At 40.9% G+C, this 22011-nt stretch overlaps 1 long non-coding RNA gene across 1 annotated transcript; it reads left to right on the top strand.

Annotated features, from left to right (window-relative positions):
* The first annotated feature begins 9390 nt into the window (after positions 1-9390).
* Positions 9391-12089, top strand: LOC109274933 (uncharacterized). Its single transcript, XR_002083920.2, has 3 exons — positions 9391-9729; positions 10535-10645; positions 11826-12089. It is a non-coding gene; the product is annotated as an uncharacterized LOC109274933 (long non-coding RNA).
* Positions 12090-22011: the final 9922 nt, after the last annotated feature.

Here is a 22011-nt window from a genome sequence, read left to right as displayed (position 1 = left end):
TCACATAAGAATTTTACATGCGTCTTTTAAAATCTGAACACTTTTATCCCATAGTTACAGTCAACTACAGGAAGCTGGGAATCTCTTTTTGCCAAAATGAAATAGTTGGTCATTTTTAGATACTATATTGAAATCTCTTGAAATCTTCCTAAAATATGTGTGCCAAGTTGATAAATCTAGAAGGCATTTTGAGATGATTGCTCTTGTTTTCAATAATGTAAATACTTTGATCTTATTTATAGATTTTTTTAATTATGAATTCATTTCTCTCTTTTCTTGCAATTAGGAAATCGTATCCTACTTTTGGGATCTGTTCTAAATTCTCTTGATTCACAGCTAGAAAATCCAAACTGGATCTGTAACTGCATTGGTAGAGCCCCTCCAAAGCCATCACAACTCTGCTTTAAAATGAGAGCAGCTACGGCCAAGTGGATACTTAGTGAAATAGAAGGAACAATGTAGTGCTTTGTTGAGAATGTTCTCTTCACTTTTGTCAAGACTTAAAAGTGTTACCATCAGGTTCTGACTCATCAGCAACCAATGGGCATTATTACTTTTTTGGTGAGAATGTCATGTAATTAAAAACAGGAACAGTAGTAGCAACCACATGAATTTTAGAATTTGTCTCAGCTTGGGTTCTTCCAAAAGACCTGGAGATAAAGATGCAGTGCTGGTTGTTTACACAAGAAGGAATTCTGGGAAGCACACGGGAGGAAGTGGGGAAAGTAAGACAGGAAGGGGGAAGAGCCAATAAAGGACATGTTTTATGAGTGGGGTATTGCCACTCTGAGCAACTGGGGCTCACTTGTGCTGGTGGTACCCTGGAAACCACCCAGAACGTTCCAGAAGCTGGCATTTAACCATTCTGTCCAATCCCTGTTGGTTGAGGGTTGATCCAGGGGGCATTAGGTTCCCATCCACTGCCCCCCCAACCCCCGCTTTTCCAGGTGTGTTCCTTGCAAACTCCTGCAGTCTCCAGAAAGCCCTCAGACAAAGGAAATGAGAAAGAAAGTCATCTCGTGCAGAATTGTCACCAGACAACTGCCTAATGCAGCTGTTGGTACACTCAAGTGCGCTGGGGGTGAGTTGGAGGTAAATGGGACAGGGCACCAGCAGCATCTGCCATCAAGTTGGCAGCTCTGGTATGAAGGGGAGAGTCAGAATAATGGGAAGAACTAAGGTTGAAGCTTGATTCAGCTCTTCCCAGGTTTTAACTCAAATTCTTTAGTTATGCCTTTGTCTTGGGATAATTGTAAACATCAAATTAAATAAGCATGTGAAATGTCACAGCATTTTGTAGTTTATAAAACATCCAGACAAGGGACTTCGGAGATCCTCTTTAAAGCCAATCCTCTATCACGTCCCGTGAGTGGTCCTCCCATATCTGACTCCATGTGTGTGGTGGAAGATAGGACTCTGGGCTCAGAAGGTCCATGTTTCAGCTGCCTCCATCTGTTGACTGATAGATTTCCAGTGGGTGGGTTTCTAGGGAATTATTCCAGTGGAGACAAGCAAAGTGAAGTTAATGCTTTTTCCTTACATCCTCAAGCAATTCCTTCCACCTGGCCCTTGTTTTGAGTTCATTTTTCCTTCTTCTTGTCCTTCCCACTCACATAACACAAACCCTCAGAGCAAAGAAAGGAAGTCAGCAAATTTTGTCAAAATCGCTCCTCTGCAAATCTGTCAATGGTACTTATTAGTTTAATAACATGTAGAGCTCATACCTCATCTCTTTTAATCTTCATCAGGACCTTGCACAGTAAAATTCACTGCCATTTCATAGATGAGGAAACCAGTCTCAGAGCAGTTAAATAACTAGTTCACACTCACAGCCGGCAGGTGGCAGAGTGTGGATTTAGATACAGCTCAAATCCTGAGCCAGGAGGATAAAAAGATGTTTCATTTTGTATCAGAGATCATGTTTTCCATATATATGTGATTTGTGAAAATTACATGTGTGTGTATATACATACACACTCTCCCCATACACCTGTACATATGCAGGCAGACATTCATACATAAATATTTTCTTCCCTCCTGAACTGACTTCCTTCCCAAATGTCAGTTTTGTTGTTGATGCGGTCTTGGGTTTACCTTTGATTCCTTCTTCAGTACCGATGACCTTAATTAGGATTCCAAAGAGTCGGTAACATCTTATTTGTGAAGAAAAGACTTTAATACATGAAACCACAATGCTTCCTCTCAGGTATAGGGCCAAAATAAAGGAGTTTTGGGAAAAAGAAGAAGAAATGAGGGTTAACACTGTGGTTCTTCTTTGTTTGCATACACACCTGCACAACCCTGGACAGGTACGTTCTTGGTCAAAGATGGAAGGATTTTTCTACTGAAGTAAATCAAAATGCATTCCTGCTGTTTTTTTCTGGAGATGCTTCCATAACGTGCAACAGAACTGAAGTATCTTACTTCATCATACCCACTTACAAAATTGTGTGCCTTAAGCACCAAACACTAACACTCTCCTGTCAGAAGCATCCTTCAGGCTCCAGAGTGGCCTGTGTTGGAAGTCACTTCTTATCTTTACTGTGTTAATTACGCACCAATGATCTCAAGTGTTCAACTGCTGAAAGGACTCACAGGACTCAGTTCATATTCAACGAAGAGCTTCGTCACAGGCAAAGATATAGTACAGCTGCACAGAGGAATGTTAGGCCATCAAGGGGTTCTGGTATCTCAAGTGCAGCCTTGTTTGTGCTCCCACTGTTGGGTTACGCATTCTGTCCAAAGTCTCCAGGCCTCAAACCACCACCAGTGTGCATGTGAGGCATTGTGATACCAGGAAGCCCAAGTTTTGTTTCTGGTGGTGTTGGGCCAGTGAACTGGTCACATAGGCACTTTCCAGGTATACAACTAGCCCTAACTGTTGAGCCTTACTCCCCTGCCTCCTTCAGCCTCCACCAAAACCAATGCAAATCATCAATCTGTTGATTGTTACTAAATGATACTATCATTCTGCAGCAAAACAACTGGTGGTTGTTGAATCATGGTTCCAGAATCTCACTTATTTTTTTTTAATGTTTGTTTATTTTTGAGAGAGAGAGCACAAGCTGGGGAGGGGCAGAGGGAGAGGGAGACATAGAATCTGAAGCAGGCTCCAGGCTCTAAGCTGTCAGCACAGAGCCTGACGTGGGATTGAAGTCACGAATTGTGAGGTCATGACCTGAGCCGAATGCTTAACCGACTGAGCCACCCAGGCACTCCATTTATTTTTAGTTAATAGATCTCATGACCATGTCCAAGGGTCAGTAGCTTTGTGGATATGCATGTGATCAATTAAGACTAGCAAAAATAAGCCTATGCTGGGCACTTACTGTCCTGTGTCCCTGAGCTCAACTGCTGGGGAGTGTGTGAAGAGTAATAATAGTAAGAACTGAGTCCATCCGCTCATGTCCCTGATATGGTGATTGCCAGAGTGATCCCAGGCACATCCCTGAGTTGAATGACACGGGTGCTGTCCCTGATATGGTGATTGCCAGAGTGATCCCAGGCACATCCCTGAGTTGAATGCCACGGGTGCTGAGTTCCAGTCCCCTTTATAAAGTGCAGGAGGGAACACGCTTTCTGGGCTGCTTTCTGAAGAGGAGATCAACACCTTTCCTTTTTCCTTAGTATCCTCAAAGTGTTTGTGATTGTGTCCCTCTTGGTGCTTCTGTTTTGGTTGTAAATGCACTCCTTTTCTATGCTGAGTTTGTTTTTTGCAAGTGATATCAATAATTTCAAATCCCAAAACAGTATATGAACTACAGTTTCAGAATAGATGGGGGATTAAGAATGTCTAACTTGGAGCAAAGATGATTAGGGAAGGAGGTAAGATATCTTTAAAGGTTTGAAGAGTTATCTCTAAGAGGAATAAAGCTTACTTTGATTTTTATACTAGGACTGGTGGGGAGTCCCAAGTTGACGAATTTGGTTCAAAAGATGGAAGAACGCCCATCAGTGATGATTGGCCCAGGGACATGCTGCTTAGCAGTAATGAGCACTCAGAGTTAGGATGAATGATCAATTGCCAGAAATATTAAAGATTTGGGTTCTAGATTCGTGGTTTTGAAACTGTGTTCCTGAAGTGCTGGGATTCCACAGACTTGCCTGATGGCCACTGTGGGATTCAACAGGAAAACCGAGTGGGCATAAATTCTGACCCCTGTCCTATTTCATCACGGCAGCTCAGTATTAATCTGTTTTACACATTGGGTTTCATATAATAATTCATTTGATGAAAAGATTTCCATGAGTAAGTAAAGTTGGAAAAGTAGATAACCATTGAGTTTCAAGTCTGAATTCTGTGATGCAGGATGACCCAAAAGTCCTTAAATCCTCCATTCTTTCAGAGTACCTTTTACTTTACTATCCAATACTGATATCATAAGGACTTAAAGAAATTGTTTCCTATCCCAGATTTCCAAGAACTTCTATAGATGATTACATTCTCCTGGTTGACATTGCTGACCTCCTGCTTCTGCGTTCTTCTCCGTGACCTCTAGCTACCTCACCACTACGTCTTCATCCTTCCTTCGTCCTATTTGGTCATCCTGAAACATTGACACAGTGCTCCGTTGATTCCTTAAGGCAGTGCTAACACAAGGCTAAAACTGGTAGTGATTAACACAGCTTTTGCTCAAGAGTTGGGTTTAGTGAGGGAAATTTCTTCATAGATCATGAAACAAAGTAAAGCTGAATGTGAGGCATCTAACAGTGCTAGGAGCCCCTTTTGATCTCTTCTCCAGCTCGGTCTTCCAGCCACACTGAACAGACTAACCTCTCCATGCTACTTTATTCTTTAAGTTTCTAGATTCTGCTCAAACTTTTTTTTTTTTTTTTACTATCAGCTTGCAAGGAAGCTGAAAATGTCAAAATACAAAAGCCTCTCTTACCAATATAGACATTTTGTATAATAGAATGAGAGAAAATTTTTCCCTCCTACCTCAGCCTCTTCCATTCTGCCCAGATTCTAGGCCTCTCTTTGCAGAACTAAAAAGGCCACTAAATCAATTCTCTAAACCAAAGAACACTCATTTCCCCAGAGTGAATTTGGCCATTACCCCTCAGAATGGTTTTAGAATTCCCTTAGTGTCTTCCCTTTAGTAGATTTGTGTAGAACTAGGTAATGTTTGAAAGTTCTTTCTCAACCTAACTGGAGCTCCCAGACTTTGTGGTGGACTTCCTGGCACTGTGGAAGACTTTACTGCATGTTAGGCACTTCAGGAAGAATGACACCCTTCTAGAGTCAACATATTATTTGAGGATTTGATAACTTCAGAGGCAGTGGGTGATTAGGACAAAGGAAAATGGGGAAGGAGAAGCATAATTCATTCATTAATTCATTCAACACATGTTTATTGAGTACTTACAATGGGCTGGGCACTCTTCTAGGCCCTAAGGAAATGATAGTTATCAGATCAGACAAAATCCCTGCTTTCAAGGAGCTTATATTCTAGTGGAGGAAGACAGACAGTAAATAGATATATAGCCTGTCAATGGGGAATAAGAACCAGGAAAAAATGAGAGTAAGAGAATAAAAAGTAATAAGAGGTAGAGGCTGCTATGTATTTTAGGTATGATGGAAATATCTCTGATAGGATGATATTTTAGTAAAGACCTGAAGGAAATGATGGGGTGAGCCACATGGATGTCCTCGGGAGAAGAGTCTTCCACACAGAGGAACAGCAAGTGTAGAAGTCCTGAGGCAGGAGTATGGGGGTGTTGGAAGACCATTGAGGCCATGAAGGCCGGAGTGGAACAGCAAGGGAGAGAGAATGCTATGAATACAGTCAGAGAGGAGCTGGGGACAAGTCCATAGTGACCTTAACAACCAAATAAGGACTTTTTGTTTTATTCTAGGTGAGTTTACAAGAAGTAACAGGTATGGAGAGTAGACACAATGGCAATCTCAAAGAATTGGCTTTTCATGTGCTTGGGTATTATGTTTTTTAACATTAAATGGAAGATTTCATGAAGGCCCCCTGAGCTGGCCTTTGCCAACTCTCAGCTCCCGCAGAGAAAGTGCTTGGTGTAGGTAGAAGAAAAGGTGGTTTTTGTTTTTTGTCTCCTCCCCAGCTCTGCCCAGGAATCCTATGGCCCTACTCACTTTCTATTTCAGGGGAGCAGCCCCTGCTGACTGGTTGCCATTAGGACCATCTAGCCCAGAACTGTGGAGGGTGGGGCGGAACTGCTATCATAGCTGGGCTGACATTGTGCTGAACAGAGTCTGCTCACCCTTAATGACAGGTTGGCAACCATCAAAGATGGAGAAATATAAGCATATTTGAAGGAAATGTTTCATATCTTTTCAACGGCATGATTTTTCAGTTACAGAGAAGGTGAAGTAATGATGTCATCTAGGGAGGTTGCCTGCCAAACAGGCCCTCATAGGTGTGTATGTGAGTGTGTTTGTGTGTGCATCTGCATGTTGTAAATATTTCATATGTGTGATTGTGTGTATATGTGTGTGTGTGTGTGTGTGTGTGCGCATGTGTGTGTCTTAGCAGGGGTGTGTGTGTGGTCAGAAGTGTCATTACAATTCAGAGCTTGCTTTCCCATTGAAGATCTAGCAACTAGACTTGTCAGAGCTCCCAAGGGTTGTTAGGTTCAGAGGGACTCACCCACATTAATCGAGCCCACAAAAGACTTATTAAGTAATTGAGAACACCATTTGCTTAATTTATAGTGAGAAATCAAATTATCAAAGGGACTGATGACCACATCTCTGCTGGTCACAGGATTCTCTCTCTAGGCCCCTGAGGAGAATTAACATATTTTCACCCGGGGAAGCCCTATGACACTCAAAAGATTGTTTGGTGATCAAGGCAAATCATGTGAATGATCTTAATGACCAGCATTATTAAACTGCCATGACAAGCCATGGGCCCAAACATTTGGGTTTACTGCTCTAAGTACTTTCTCTCTGCATTAGCACTGGGCTTCCCTAAATCCTGTCTTTCGAGGGTTATTCAGTCCAGTTGCTTACATTACCATTAAGAAAAAATGCTGCCTTAAGACCATTTCCCAGGCTATAGATTTTTTCTTTGGTAAATAATTGATTCGATTTTTAAGCCCTGTTCCTCCTCCTTTTGATCTGAAGAATATCATGCCTGTTACGATGACTGTTGCAGATGATAGAACATTATCTATTACATAAAGATCTTACTGATTTAACACAAGGAAACCACACTTGCAAATTCTTCTGTGGCATCTCACTATCTCTCTCATGGGTTGACTGCATGTGGGAGGAGGACATTCATTCAAGGATTTGTTGTCACTGATGAGAAAGAGTGGTTGAGAACACACATCCGGGAATCATGGAGATGGAGCTCTGTACCTTCATAGCAAGTTGGGCAAACTGTTCCACCTCTTACAGAGTCCTCATAGTAAGACAGGAATAGCACCAGTTATTATGTCATAAGGTTGCTCATACACTCATTTGAGGACTAATTAAGTACCAAGCACTGCTCTAGGTACCAGGGAGCCAGCAGTGATCAAACATTGCTGCCCTCTGGAAATTTGCATTCAAATGAGAGGAATGACACACAGTACAAGAGATAAGTAAGTACACTGTTTAGTTTCAGAAAGTGATCAGTGCTATACAGAAAAATAAAGCAGGGAAGGGTTGTTGTGACATGTAAATGAAAGAACGTATGTAAAGTCCTTAGAATGCCTGATCTATAATGATAGCAAAAACTTCAGCTGTTACCAATTGAGCTGTACCGCAGGGACTCTTACAGTGAAAGAACTAAGTGTGGCCCTCAGAATAGCACATGGGCCTCACACACAACTTGGCATGTAGTTATGCTATCCATGACCACTGTGTCTCCAATGCAAGTTTAATATTTTCCTGTTTTTACTCGTTGCAAACACTCAGGAAAAGTATTTAGAACAAAAGATAAATTATCCTTAATGTCACCACTCAGAAGCAATTTAACATTTGGTATGCATCCTCGTAGGCTTTTCTCTTTTTCTTTGGACGCACGCGCACACACACACACACACACACACATTTTTTTTTTTTTAATTTTTAACATTTTATTTATTTTTGAGACAGGAAGAGAGACAGAATGCAAGCAGGGAGGGGCAGAGAGAGAGAGGGAGACACAGAATCTGAAGCAGGCTCCAGGCTCTGAGCTGTCAGCACAGACCCTGACGTGAGGCTCAAACTCATGAACCTAGAGGTCATGACCTGAGCCAAAGTCAGATGCTTATCGGACTGAGCCACCCAAGTGCCCCCCACACACATTTTTTAAATGCGACTAAAATTACTGTTACATAACCTGCTTTTGTCACTTAAAGCTCTATCTTCTGACATCAACAGATTCACATCAGTATTTTAATGTCCAATTATAGTCCACTGGAAAGAGAAATCTTTTTATTTTTTTATTTTTAGAGAGAGAGCAAGTGAGCAAGGAAGGGGCAGAACAAGAGTGAAAGAGAAAGACAGTTCAGCGCAGAGCCTGACCTGGGGCTCCATTTCATGACCACGAGATCACGACCTGAGCCCAAATCAGAAGTTGGACGTTTAACTGACTATGCCACCCAGGTGCCCCTGGAAAAATGAATCTTAAGCTAGTTTGTTATTGATAGATATTCATTGACTTCCAAGTTTTTGTTTCTATAAAAATGCTTTGGTTTTAAAGGCACAACTTCACTATTTGGCCTAGAGTTTTCCATGGATCTGTCATGAGAAAGTATGCATTATTTCCATATTTACTATGGACTCTTATCACCTTTTAAAAACCCAGCTGGGAAGATTGAATAGAAACTCCTTCATGGTACCTAGTTTAATTTAGAGTCAATTCAGTGTAATTACATTTAACAGTATTCAGTTTAGATGTATTTTTTAACATCTTCCGTGTCAGGACACCATGCTGATTCCTGCTGGGAACCAAGATGAGTAAGACGTAATCCCTCCTTTCAAGGAGACCAAGACAGGAACATAGATATTGGTAATCAGCATATAGGCCAGAAGAATCATCGGATCACAGACTAGGGAGAGGACATATCTATCTGTTTGCTGTGACCAAATAATAAGAAATGTTAGCCTTATGTCACTAGTGTGTTGAATAAGCAAGCCTCCTGAGACAGAGTCATAAATGATGTACTGTTTTTGTCTCCTTGTTCCCTTTTAAGTTTACTCAGTAGAAGGAAGTTCTAAATGAAATTTTAGGCAGAGGAACTTGGGAGGCCTTAGGTGGGCTTTCTTAGAAGAAATGTGGAAACTAAGACCTGGTGATTGAGTAAAAGTTGGCCAAATTGAGGGGTGTGGGCTCTGGGGCAGGAGGAGGAAAGAGAAGAGTATTCCTGATGTAGAGTAAAGATGAGGAGGTGAGAAATAGCCTGATGCCTTAGAGGGGTTCAAAGATCAATATAGTTATGTGGGAGGGAAGGAGAGGTGTGCTGTGGAGGGCTTTTATAGTGGGACAGATTTTCTCTGAATACCCCAGGTTTTAGCCTACATTCATACAAAGTGGGCAGTAAATAAATATTTTTGAAAATAAAGTCTGAAAATCATATAAGTTTTTGGTTCCTTAACACAATTTCCCTTCTCATGATTCAGAACCACCATGCATCAACTTCCCACTTCTCCTCACTGGAAAATTGGAGGACTATCTCCAAATGGTTTTTGGACCTTAAGGCAGAGGGAGAAAAGTTTGCATCCTTCAAGCAGAAGCTCCCATGGAGTTTGTTGGTAAAGCAAGTTGTCTCAGGAAGTAATGACTGAAGGTGAGTGAAGGATTGAAGCCTCCGGGTCAGGGATTATCATTCAGAGTGGATGAATAAGCTAGACTCATCCAAAGCACAAGCTATTTCAAAGGTGGTTTTCTTAGGAAAAAAAATGGTGATCAATCGTATCTTTCAGGAAATCAACTCTGCTGAAAATAATTTATCCTCCTTTTTACTTTTGTCTTCTTTCAGTGAATTAAACTATAACCAAGCTTATTTCTTGATTTGCATTTCTCCTTAATTATTCTGAGCTAAGTTCTACCCTGCAGAGCTCCAGAAAATGGATAAAATATGCATCCGAGTGTTGAACAGCAGCGGCAGACTCCTACACACCAATCCCTGGCTGTGTGGGACGCTGCCATTTTCCCCAAGTCATTTCAGGTCAGAAACACCTCTGCTCCCAAAGAATAGCACTTAGGGGCCCCCACACAAGGTCTTTGTATGCACCGTATAATATCTATCAAGGAGCAATACATTGTTCTGCACCCTCCCAAGAGTAAGTGCAAGGCTACTTTTCTGCCCCTATGGACATAGAAGGGATTCTACAATCATTCTGCCCAATGGGAAACCCTGTGAATTACCTTTAGAGGGCTTGAAGTCAAAATCAGAACATGATTTTACTTTATTCTCATCCAATAAGCCAAGCTTTCTTTTAAAAATAACATTAATCCATATGATTGTGGAACTTCTGAAAACTGCAGAAATGAGTTAAAAAAAAAAAAGTATCCACAATTCTGCAGACTTAGACTTGGTTGGTATGTTCTTTGGCTTCTGGCCTTCTGCCTTCTGCCTTCCCCTAATGCAGATACAATGCCTAGAAGTGTCACAGGCAACTTGCAACCTTGAGGATAAAATTCACATGCTGAGCATGAAGGAGCATAATGACAGAAGCTTGGATTCTTTCTCAACGCCATTGGTGAGAAACCATTCTGGTTCACTACTTCTTACCTCTAATCTTTTTGGAGTAAAATAAACCCCTATCCTTGGAAACCATTAAAATTTTAGCTGTATTTTGAAGTATGACACACGTTCAGAAAAGTGCATCACAAGTTTATAGCATAATGAATTTTTTTCAAAGCCAATATAAGTGTGGACATGTAATATATGTATACCAAGAAAAAAAGCATTATGGTAAGTGACTCCCAGTTACTCTCACTTCCTTAAGTAACCTGAATCTGAAGTTAACCACAGATTAGTTTTTCCTGGTTCTGAACTTTGTATGAATGGAGTCACACAGTAGTTTTTTTCTTTGTTTCCAGCTTCTTCCGTTCAACATTATATTTGTGAGATTTATTCATGCTGTTGTATGTGGCATTATTCATTCTCTTCATTGTATAGTAGTATAATTTATAAATATACCATAATTTGCTTATTCATTTTGCTACTGATGGACATTTGAGTTGTTTCCAATTTGGGGCTGTTAAAAATAATACTGCTGTGAGTATCCTTGTACATATCTTCTAGTGAATATGTACACACTTTGTAGTGAAGATAGCTAGGAAAAGAACTGCTAGGCCATGACATATGTATGTTCAGCTTCAGTAGATAGTGCTGAAGTCCAAAGTATAAAGTTACTTCCAAAGTAAAAAAGTTCCAATTTCCACTCTAACCAGCACTCATAAGAGTTTCAGCTGCTTCATATCCTTGCCAAGTATATTCACATCATCGTGGGACCTGAACTTTTTTTTTTTTTTTTTTAGGATTGGAAGACACTATACTTTTACAAAGTGATTGTCATGTAATTCTTCTTATTGTTCACTCCCTAAATACTGAGTACATGCCTGAGTCTTAGTGATGATTCTCTCTCTTAAGGGAACAAAATTTACAATGAGTCAAGCTGGTTAATATGAGGTTTTGGATTTTGAGATTATAATGAGGTCATCCCTTAGCAACTCAGCTTAAAGCTAATGTCATGCTTCATTTGAAATGCTAGGTTAAATTGGCTTTGGTCAATCAATGCTAGGTTTAAAAACTAAGAGAGAATGTGTGGGATGTTCTTGCTCCATTATGATAAATGCTGTGATACTCAAGGGTATTGCTGTGGACAATAGGATGTGGAATTCAATCAATCTGGCACAGTGCCCTCTACTTTGCAGAATGAAGAGAAAGCTGACAGTTGGATGAAGAAAGGCCTTGTGGAGGAAGCGTCATTAGAGCTGACCTTCAGGAAAAAGTTCAGTGTTTTTGCAGGCAATCCTGGGGAAGTTATTACAGAAAGTGCAGAGGAGATCACTGGATCAGAGGTGAAAAGAACATGCAAGCGACCCTGAGGAAGCCAGCAACTAAGCTGCCCCAGAAGTCAGGAGTCTTTCAGTCTTTTCTGTGCTTAGAGCCTCATCAACCAAGACAGGTGTGTGTGTGTGTGGTGGGGGGGGGGGAGGGGGACGGGAGGGTGGGGGATGACGGGGGAGGTTCCTCTCAATCCCCTGGCTTTAGTCTTGCTCAGCATTCTGGGGTGTGCTGGCTCAGGTCGAAGAAGCAGCACATACTAACTTCCTCCCAGCTGCCTGAGTCAGCTGAGCCAATTGCATTGAGTGCTTGACATCAAGTCTTCTCAAACAGAATCCTGTTGGAAGTAAGAAACACAGACAGAGCACTCCCTTCTTGTGTCTCCGCCTCTGGTAGGACATTTTCATAGATGGTGCTCATCTCCCAGTTGTGGTACTGGTGGTTGGGATAGTGATTACCTGTCTAGGTTGTGGCCTGCCTGGACTGAAGTCCCATCTAGTAACTTGCCCCAGGGAGGGGCCAAGGCTCAGTCAGATAAAGCCTCTTCTCATTACACGGAACACACCCACCCCATCGGCCCAGTTCTACTGCTTTTGATGTCAGGGATGCAGACTTAGGCTGATTAGTCCATTCAAAGTAGATTGAAAAAAAAAAGTCCCTATTTATTTAGTCAGGATTGTGTTTCAACAACAAAACCCTGAAAAGCTCTGAGGCTTCAAAGTTTATTTCTTATTTTTGCTATATGTCCATTATGGGTTGGATGTGGCTCTATCCCATCTTACCTTTACTCTGGGACCCATGCTAATGGAGCAGAGGGCCCTAACTGAAACATTGCTATTTATCTCCTGGCAGGGAGGAGCTCAGTGAACCAGCCATTAGCCCTTAAAACTTCTGCTGGGAAGTGATCCAAGGCTCTTCTGCCCAGTTCCATTGGCCAAAGTCAATCATATGGCTAAGTTTTCTCTAAGGGGTAAGGAAAGGATAATCCCCCCCACCCCACCCCCCCACCCCCCGGGAGCAGCATGGAATATTTGTGAAAAATGCTACAATATTCCACACTTGGTCACCAAGGGAGGTATTCCTCAATTTCATTGTAAATTTACCTTAACTGACAGGTACTGATGTGGTTTTTATTTACCATCTTTTAAAACAGTGGGAAAACCTGAGTGGTAAGTACCAACCTCCAGATGATTGGTGAAGGTCATTCAGTTTGGGTGAAGAGCTGAGAAATAACAGATTCAAAGCGTAGTGTGTGTTGTAGGTTGGGGACATAGAGTAGGAGGCAAGATGGGGGGAGAGAGAGGAGCTTGAGTGTGGTGGGCCTTAGGCACCAAGGGTTTAGAATCATTCTTTAGGCAGTGAAGTTTCATTGAAGACTTCAGAGTGTTGGGATGCACACTCTTCCTGCCAAGATCCCCGAAGACATTTATAAAGGATGAAATGAAGGCTGGGTACTAGTTAGAAACCATCACTGGGAGAATAATGATGAATTTGACTTCAGTTCCAGACAGATTTAAGTTCAAGATCTGCCTTTGAAATATCATAGCCACATGATTCCAGGGAAGTTCCTCTACCTCTCTAAACCTTGGTTTGTTCCATGTAAGATGAGAGGCCTGAGAAAATTAAACTTAAAAGCTTAAGTTACGGGAAACTGAAACCTAACCAAGCTTAACCAGCTTGTTCCGCTTCTGTACAATTGTTTGGTGCGCCCATGTATTCCTGATCAATCATAGTTGCCTGGCACAACCGTATATTCTTGATCAACCATTGTTACTTGGCACATCCGTGTATTTCTGATCAACCATTGTTACTTGGCACATCCGTGTATTCCTGATCAATCATAGTTGCCTGGCACATCCGTGTATTTCTGATCAACCATTGTTACTTGGCACATCCGTGTATTCCTGATCAATCATTATTGCTTGGCACATCTGTGTATTCCTGATTTCCCCATGACTTGTTTGTACCTGTCTATAAAAGGGGTGTGAAAACCTCTCTCAGGACCTCTTGGCGTCACCGGCAACGAGGGCGCAGAGGTCCAGGTTCGAACCTGCAATAAATGACCCTTGCTGCTTAGCTTTGACTCTGGACTCTGGTGGTTCGTTTTTGGGGGTCTCTTAGACTCTGGGCGTTTCAAAGACAGAGATGATAATAGTATTGCCTTCCATGGTTTGCTGTGGGAACTAAGTAAAGTAACGTATGTAAAGTGGTTAGCAAAACCCAATACACCTAGAAAGCCCTTACATGTGGGAAAGCAGAGACAATGAGGATTTAGAATCAATAGGATCTGGTGATTTTATGTGAAGAGTAAAGACATGGGAGGATTTGAAGAGAGTACCAACGTTCCCGGACTGGTGAATGGTAATGCCACTTACCTATTCAGAAGCTGGTAACAGCTGGGAGAGGAAAAATCCTGAGTCTGGGATCCCAGGGAGACATCCGTGGAGAAGGTTTCCAGCAGGTGCTTAGAAATGTGAGCAAGGCTGAGTAGATAGAACTTGTACAATGAGTCATTGGCTGATTGTGTGGACAGATGGTTTCTGGGGTCTCTTGCGGAAAGTACTTAATTTTATTTTAATACTTACACAGCACTAAGAGCTGAGGAAAGAGACACTTCTCCAGGCTAAAGATTCTGGACGTCAGTGATTCTCACACTTGAATATATCAGAATTACCTGGAGGGCTTCTTTAAGCCCAGAATTTCTGATTCAGTAGGTCAAGAGGCTGGAAACTGGGTTTCCTCACCTCCTCCAAGTGCTCTGCTCTTATGTTGTCTCTGTCTTAACTTAGTCTTAGAGTAGACCTGGAAAATGCTGACCCCACAAACAGGAGTGATTACATTCACACCATTGATCCTCATGTCTAGAATAAGATTTAGGGAAATGGCCTTTTGAGAATACACAGCAGATTGCTGGGAGATCAGCAGCAATTCAATATGACAAGTGTGGCAGATTTTTTGATTTGTAACATCCCTATGTTATAATTCATAGAATAAGTCTTTAGCCTATGGACCTTATTCAAGAGATATCATCTGTCCTGATGAACTAAAAAATCCAGAAAACCACAATAAATGCCTGTTGTGTGCAGATCTTTGTCTCACTCAATAGTCTGCCTTTAGCAGCAGCTGCTGTCACAGAGGGTATCTTCCTTTAGGCATTAGCAGGGATGAGGGGTTGGGATGGAAGAAGTGACAATCCTAAACTCCTCTCAGTAATAAAGACTGCACGGATTTACATCCCTGAAGAATTTATAGTTTTTGCCTGGATGTAAAGCATTCTCTTAGTTTACTAACAACTATGTAAAATACAGTAATCCTTTCTTTTGTCCAAAGGACCATCTAGTAGAAGCTTCTAAAGTTTCCCATTACTTTTTTTTTTGCAGTATAATTGACATAAAATAAACTGCACATACTCAAAACGTACAGTGTGATGAGTTTTGACATATATTCACATTCATAAAACCATCACCACACTTAATATAGTGAACATATCCATTACCCTAAAAGTTTCCTTGTGCCCCTTTGTAATCTAGAGACTACAAAGTCTTAGAGTGTGCTCTACTCCCTACATGACCCTATTCCTCAGCAATCACTAATCTGCCTTCTATCACTATAGGTTGGTTTACATTTTCTAGAATGTTGTATAAATAGGATTATATAATATATACTGTTTCTTTGGCAGGGGAGGGGTCTAGCTTCTTTCACTTAGCTGAAGTTTTTTGAGATTCTTCATGTTGTTGTATGTATCAACAGTTCATTCCTGTTTCTTTTTTTTCTATTATTATTTTTAATGTTTATTCATTTTTGAGAGAGAGACAGAGAGTATGAGTGGGTGAGGGACAGAGAGAGAGAGAGAGAGAGAGAGAGACAGAGAACTTGAAGCAGGCTCCAGGCTCTGAGATGTCAGCACAGAGCCCGATGCGGAGCTCAAACCCATGAACCATAAGATCATGACCTGAGCCAAAGTCAGACCCTCAACTGATTGAGCCACCCAGGTATCCCAGTTCATTCCTGTTTCTTATTGAGTAGGATTTCACTGTATAGATATACTCCATTAGTTTACTTATTTGTTAATGGGAATTTAAGTTGTTTCTAGTTTGGGGCTATTACAAGCACTGCTGCTATGAATATTCACGTGAAAACTCATGTACATGCAGATGCTTTCATTTCCCTTGGGCAAATACCTAGCAGTGAAATGTCTTGATCATGTGATGTACGTGTAAAGTTTTCAAGGAATTGACAAAATTTCTGAAGTGTTGGAACTATTTAAGATTCCTTAAGGAATCTTAATGGTGTATGCAAGTCCCAATTTTTCTGCTTTCTAGCCCATATCTAGTTTTGCCAGTCTTTTTCATTTTAGCCATTTTAATAGATATGTAGAGGTATCTTATTGTGGTTTTAATTTGCATTTCCTTGATGGTTAATGATGTTGATTATTTTTTTCAAGTGCTATTTGCTATTTGTGTGTATATATAAAAACATATACAATGTATATAAAATATATGTATGCAATTTTTTGATGAGGTATTTATTTTTAAATTGATTTGACTTTTCATCATTGAGTTGTAACAGGTTTTAAAAATATATTCCAAATACAAGTCTTTTGACCAACATATGTTTTTTCAAATATTGTTTTCTCAATCTGTGGCTTGCCCTTTTCACTTTTATAACAATATCTTTTGAAAAGGAAACATTTTATTTTGATGCAGTCCAGTTTGTTGGTTTTTTAAATACTTCCTATTTGTGTTTCATTTAATTACCCAAAGTTACTAAGATTTTTTTATGTTTTCTTTTAGAAATCGTATAGTTTTCGTTCTTATATTTAAGTCTATGACTCATTCTGAGTTAATTTATGTTTATGGTGTAAGGTAAGGATCAAGATTCTTTTTTTTTTTTTTTTGGTTTTTACATAGACTAACCAGTTGTTTTGGCTCCATTTGTTAAAACAATTAACCTTTCCTCATTGAGATGCCTTGGCACCTTTGTTAATCAGTGGATCATATATGTGTGAATTCTCTGTTCTGTTCCATTGATCTGCATCTGCCTTTATGCCAATATCACACTATCATAATTACTTTTACTTTATATGTATTTCTATCTTACTTAGTTACTTTATAATGTTTTAAAGGTAGTTCTCTAATTATTTTTTTAATATGAAGACAACCGAAATCTTTTAGAGTTGTACAAACTTTAATCAAATCCCCATATAGCTTTTGTCTCTCTAAACTGAGAAGTCTTGATATTTCTGATTTGTCTCTATCCAAAAACTCAATAACAATTATTGTAGTGAAATTTTATCCCATTGCTTCCATTTCTTTTTTTTAACTTTTTTTAATGTTTTTAAATTTTTTAATTTATGTTTTTATTTTTTTGAGAGACAGAGAGAGAGCACCAACAGGGGAGGGGCAGAGAGAGAGGGAGGTGTAGAATTCAAAGCAGGCTCTAGGCACTGAGCTGTCAGCTCAAAGCCAATGCGGGGCTTGAACCCACAAGCATGAGATCATGACCTGAGCTAAAGTCGGGCCCCCCCCCCACCTCATTTCTTCCATTTCTAACGTGCTTTCTTTGTCACACACACACACACACACACACACACACACACACACACACACGGCACATGAGTAAGTGCAATAAGAGTAGCTTTCCTTCACCCTCCTGTCATTATCACTATTGCTGCTACTGTTGTTACCATTATTGCACACACACTTTAGTTTCCAACATCCTTCCTAAATATACAAAACCATTCATTTTAGTTTTGTGCCCAAAAATTGAGCCAGGTTAATTTCTTTAATAAACGTACATCACTCCTATGTTCCATTCCATCTCGGCTATTCTAGAGGCTGTACTGGGGTATCTCATTGTGGTTTTAATTTGCATTTTCTTATGAGTAATGATGTTGTACACTTCCTGGAATATAATGGAAAACTCAGATATTATTAATTTATAAGTATTACTTAAATTCTTTCTCCCTATATGTATAACTGAGTACTTTTTTACACTGATCCTTTTTCAGGATCTTGCCCCCTTACCTGTCTTTGAGAGATCATTCTGTGGTATCATTCTGATTAAATGATAATCAGATTATCATTTAATAGGCTGAAAAGCCCTATGAAAACTGGAGGTTATGTCTTGTCTTTGTTTTCTGTCTTAAACCAGTGTTCTATTCATAATAAAAATTTCCATTTCCAACCCAACACCTAAAAATACAGTTTTTAAGAGTGCTGTGTGTGTGTGTGTGTGTGTGTGTGATTACGTCAAAAGTTTGGGGAAATGCAGATTATAAACTCAGCAACATCAGGCTTACATCTCTGCTTCTCTTGCTTGAAACCAGTCAGATTTTTGTTCAAATTTCAGCAAATTCCACTCTAAGTGATGATATGACTTTAAGTAGGGGAAACTCCTTTCGGCTCTTTTACAGCATTTTGGAGAAAAAGGAAGAGGGGCTGACAGGCAAAGTTGTTAAATGTTAAATCATAAGCTGAAAAGTCATTGAATGCAAAATAATTCAAACTCCAAATGAGAAGAGAGCTCAGGAGGGACTTCTCACAATGAGGTGGAAAAAAAATGTCAAACCAGCAGTAATTGAGGGTAAAGTCAAATGGAGGATGGAAGTCTCCTTTCTCAGAAGAAAGGGCTACTCTGTCTTTGTTGCCTCCTCCACTTTTCCTTTTTTCAATTTGGGATGAGGAAGGTGACAAACTGGAGGGAACATGGTGGAGGGAGAGCAGAGGAAACTGCTGGCTGAGCAGGAGCTGCAGGGGCGGAGGGGGAGGGGCCCCACTTTGTGCTTAAAAGAATCTGAGAGGCTGCCAGCAGCCCGAATATGAATTAAGGAAGGTGACCTTACAGAAATAGAAAAAATGACCTCTCTCTAAAATCTAGAGGGAAAAGATGAGGATGTTAACTAGTTAGGAAAAAAAATCATCGCATATTGGAATATGAAAGGACCTTGGAGGTCATGGAAACCAACTCTTGCATTTTACAGATAGGCCAACAGTTGTGAAGAATGAACCATCAGAGTCCAAATTGGTCTGCCACAACATAATATGTTTGCATTTGAAGTAATAAAAAATAATGTCCTTCAACATCAAAGAAATTGTGTGCTCTGAGAAGAGTCAGTCTTTTCCTCTCGTGGCTTTTTGTCAGTGACACTGAGCACCATCAGAGCCCTTTTAGAAGCACCGGATTGACTTGCCTAAGAGCCATTGCTTGTTTCATGAGATCATTTTAAATTGTGTTTTTGAATATTTGGAAAACTATCGTCATCATACTTAGTACTTAATCAATAGTTGTGTACATTTTGATTCTCTTAATAAATAGCTATGGTATTTGAGCAGGGTTGCTGTATACCTGGTGGTCCAGTGGGTTGGGGCCAAGGAAGACAAGGCTCTTCATTCCCACCACCTCATACGTTTCTTAGCTTTGGCTGTAAGAGCAGCCTTTCATGTGTCTTCCTGTCTCCTACCTTGTCTGCTTCCTTACCATCTTCTGCACCAGCCCGCAGAGTGACTTTCCTAAAATGCAGACCCGATCACACCGCCTTCTTGCTAAAAACTCTTGGTAGCAACTCAAAGACCACAGGTTAGATTCTAAACTCCCTAACCTCCAGGTCCTTCGGGCCCTCCCCCCCCCCCCCCATTTATGGCTCCCCTCTTAACACTTTACACTCAAGTTTTAGTGATCCCGTGTTACCCAGCAGACCACTCCAGATGGCTGTGTCTTTGCTAGCAGTTCTTTACTGCCTAGGATGTCTTTTCCCACTTCCTTCTCTACCTACTCTCTGTCTACCCGTCCCTCAAGGCTCAAATCAACAATTTCCTTGCACTCCCGGTTACAAGCGACTATACTTCTAATAGTGTCTCACTCCTTTCTGGACGTACATTTCTCATCACACCTGTAACATCTTATTGCACTTATTTGTATCCACATCTATGCTAGAGAAATCAATGGTTTTCAAACTTCAAAGCACATGGTGCACATAAGAACCACCCAAGGAGTTCATTTAAAAGGCAGAAATTTCTTGGCCTCACCCCAGAGCTTCTGTTTCTGATTCTGATTCAGTAGGCCGAGCATCAGAGGGGTTCACGGACATCTCTGAGCCTAAGGAGAACCTACTGTAAATCAGGTAAGTCTTCTCCTGCTTACAGCACCATTTTTCCAAGGGCAGAAGATACTGCTGGTGAGTTCCACCTGCTTCTCCTTGATCACTGACTCACAAGAGTATCAGCTTGAGAGATCCCAACACTCCCTTCCTCTCCTCCCACTCTCTTGGGGGTAGAATATGCAAAACTCATTTATATTCCCGCAAGTAGGTGAGAATCACATTCTGGGCCATCACCATTCAATAATGGAAGCTTTGTGGAAAGTAGTGACAGGTGAGAGGAATGATTTCATTTTTCACTTTGACAATTGGGTGAAGCAGATTCCTGGCAGTTCTGCAAAGGTTTTATGCCCACATAGTTACCCAAGGGATCTGCTTAGCAACCAAGAAATGCTGCAAGGGGAGGCAAAGCAGATTCTTCTCTCAGTGACATCTTGTAACTGAGATGCTGCTGCACAAAGAGGAGATAAGAGGGCACCTCTGACCTAGGGTTCCCGCTTGTTCTATGGTCTCCAGAAAGGCCTGTCCTGAATGCCCTGGTCCCTCTCCCCTCCCCACAGCCCACGCAGAGCTCACCTAGAGGGGAGCATCATTCCCCAGGGGGCTTGGCTGTGCTTGGCTAGACTTCTTCTTTGTGCGACTATGTTTCTGACTATAACATTCAACCTATTTGTTGGAGGTTTGTTTTGAGAGGATCTAATATAGCACCCCTCTTTCATGCCTGGGTTTTGAACTGCAAAGGCAAAAAGCAGGCACTTGGCAAACCAAATAGGACAAGTTCATGGAAAAAGTGGATATTGGAGGATGGGGCTTGTATCTGCCGACAAGGGGGTTTCCTAATGCTGAATCCTGGAACCAAACTGAACTCCCTAAGTGACAGCCCTCCCGTCCTCTGCCCAGGAGCTGGGGCAATCTAGCAAATGTGCCCTGGGCTAGAAGGTGGGTTCCCTGGAGGAAGAGTGGCAGGGGCTGGGCAAGTCTGGATGTCTCTTTTAAACCCACCCATCTGGTGACTCCTTCAGTCTTTCTGGGTGGAGGGAGTCAAGGGCAGGGAGAAACCACAGTGGCAGGAAACATCAGACACAGGTACAGGTGTTCCCCAAACCCAAGTATATTTACTGTTAACTATTGGGAAAATACAGAAAAATATATAAGGAATAAAATGCAAATCATCAGTAATTCCAAAGATACACCATATATTTTTTTATTCTAAGGCACATATTTCTTACTTTCTAATGTTCCTTAAATTGGGATGTACTTTACAATTGTATGTGTTTAATGTAGTATTATGACTTTTTCATGAAAGTTTTTTTAAGCCTCTAGTGCCTCTTTCAGTTGTCAATATCTTAGAAATGAGGAAAGATGGTAAATTTCAATTGTTTTACAAAATAGGGATTTTACTGGAGCATTTGTCTATATCAATAGGTAGTGAAAACCTGATGTACAATGACTGCAAAATAGTCCAGCAACTGAATGTATCAGAATGTATTTAATCTCTACCTTTTGTCATTCAAGTTGTGCTTTTCTGTTCGTTTTAGTTTTTAGTATTATAGATAATGTGGCTGGTAAACTTTCTTGTACCGAAGTCTTTGCTCCAAATGTGATCTTTCCCCCCTTAAGAATTGGTTCTTGAATCCAGGATATTAACTTTTTTTTAATGTTTATTTTTTTTTTTTTTGAGAGGGAGTGTAAGTGGGGGAGGGGTAGAGAGAAGGGGGTTTGAAGATCCAAAGCGGGCTCTGTGCTGACAGCAGCGAGACTGATGTGGGGCTTGAACTCACTGACTGTGAGATCACGAGCTGAAATTGGCTGAGCTGAAATTGGCTGCTCGATGGACTGAGCCACGCAGGTGCCCCCAAGATATTAACTATTTAAAAGTGTTGGTTTCATGTGACCATATTGTTCCTCAGAAAAGTTATCCAATGGAGCATCCCACTAATACTGTCTGAGGGTGC

The sequence above is a fragment of the Panthera pardus genome, unplaced genomic scaffold (assembly GCF_024362965.1).
Source record: "Panthera pardus isolate Hobbes unplaced genomic scaffold, ASM2436296v1 HiC_scaffold_2, whole genome shotgun sequence".
Lineage (NCBI taxonomy): Eukaryota > Metazoa > Chordata > Mammalia > Carnivora > Felidae > Panthera > Panthera pardus.
This window is presented reverse-complemented; position numbering and strand designations above follow the sequence as displayed.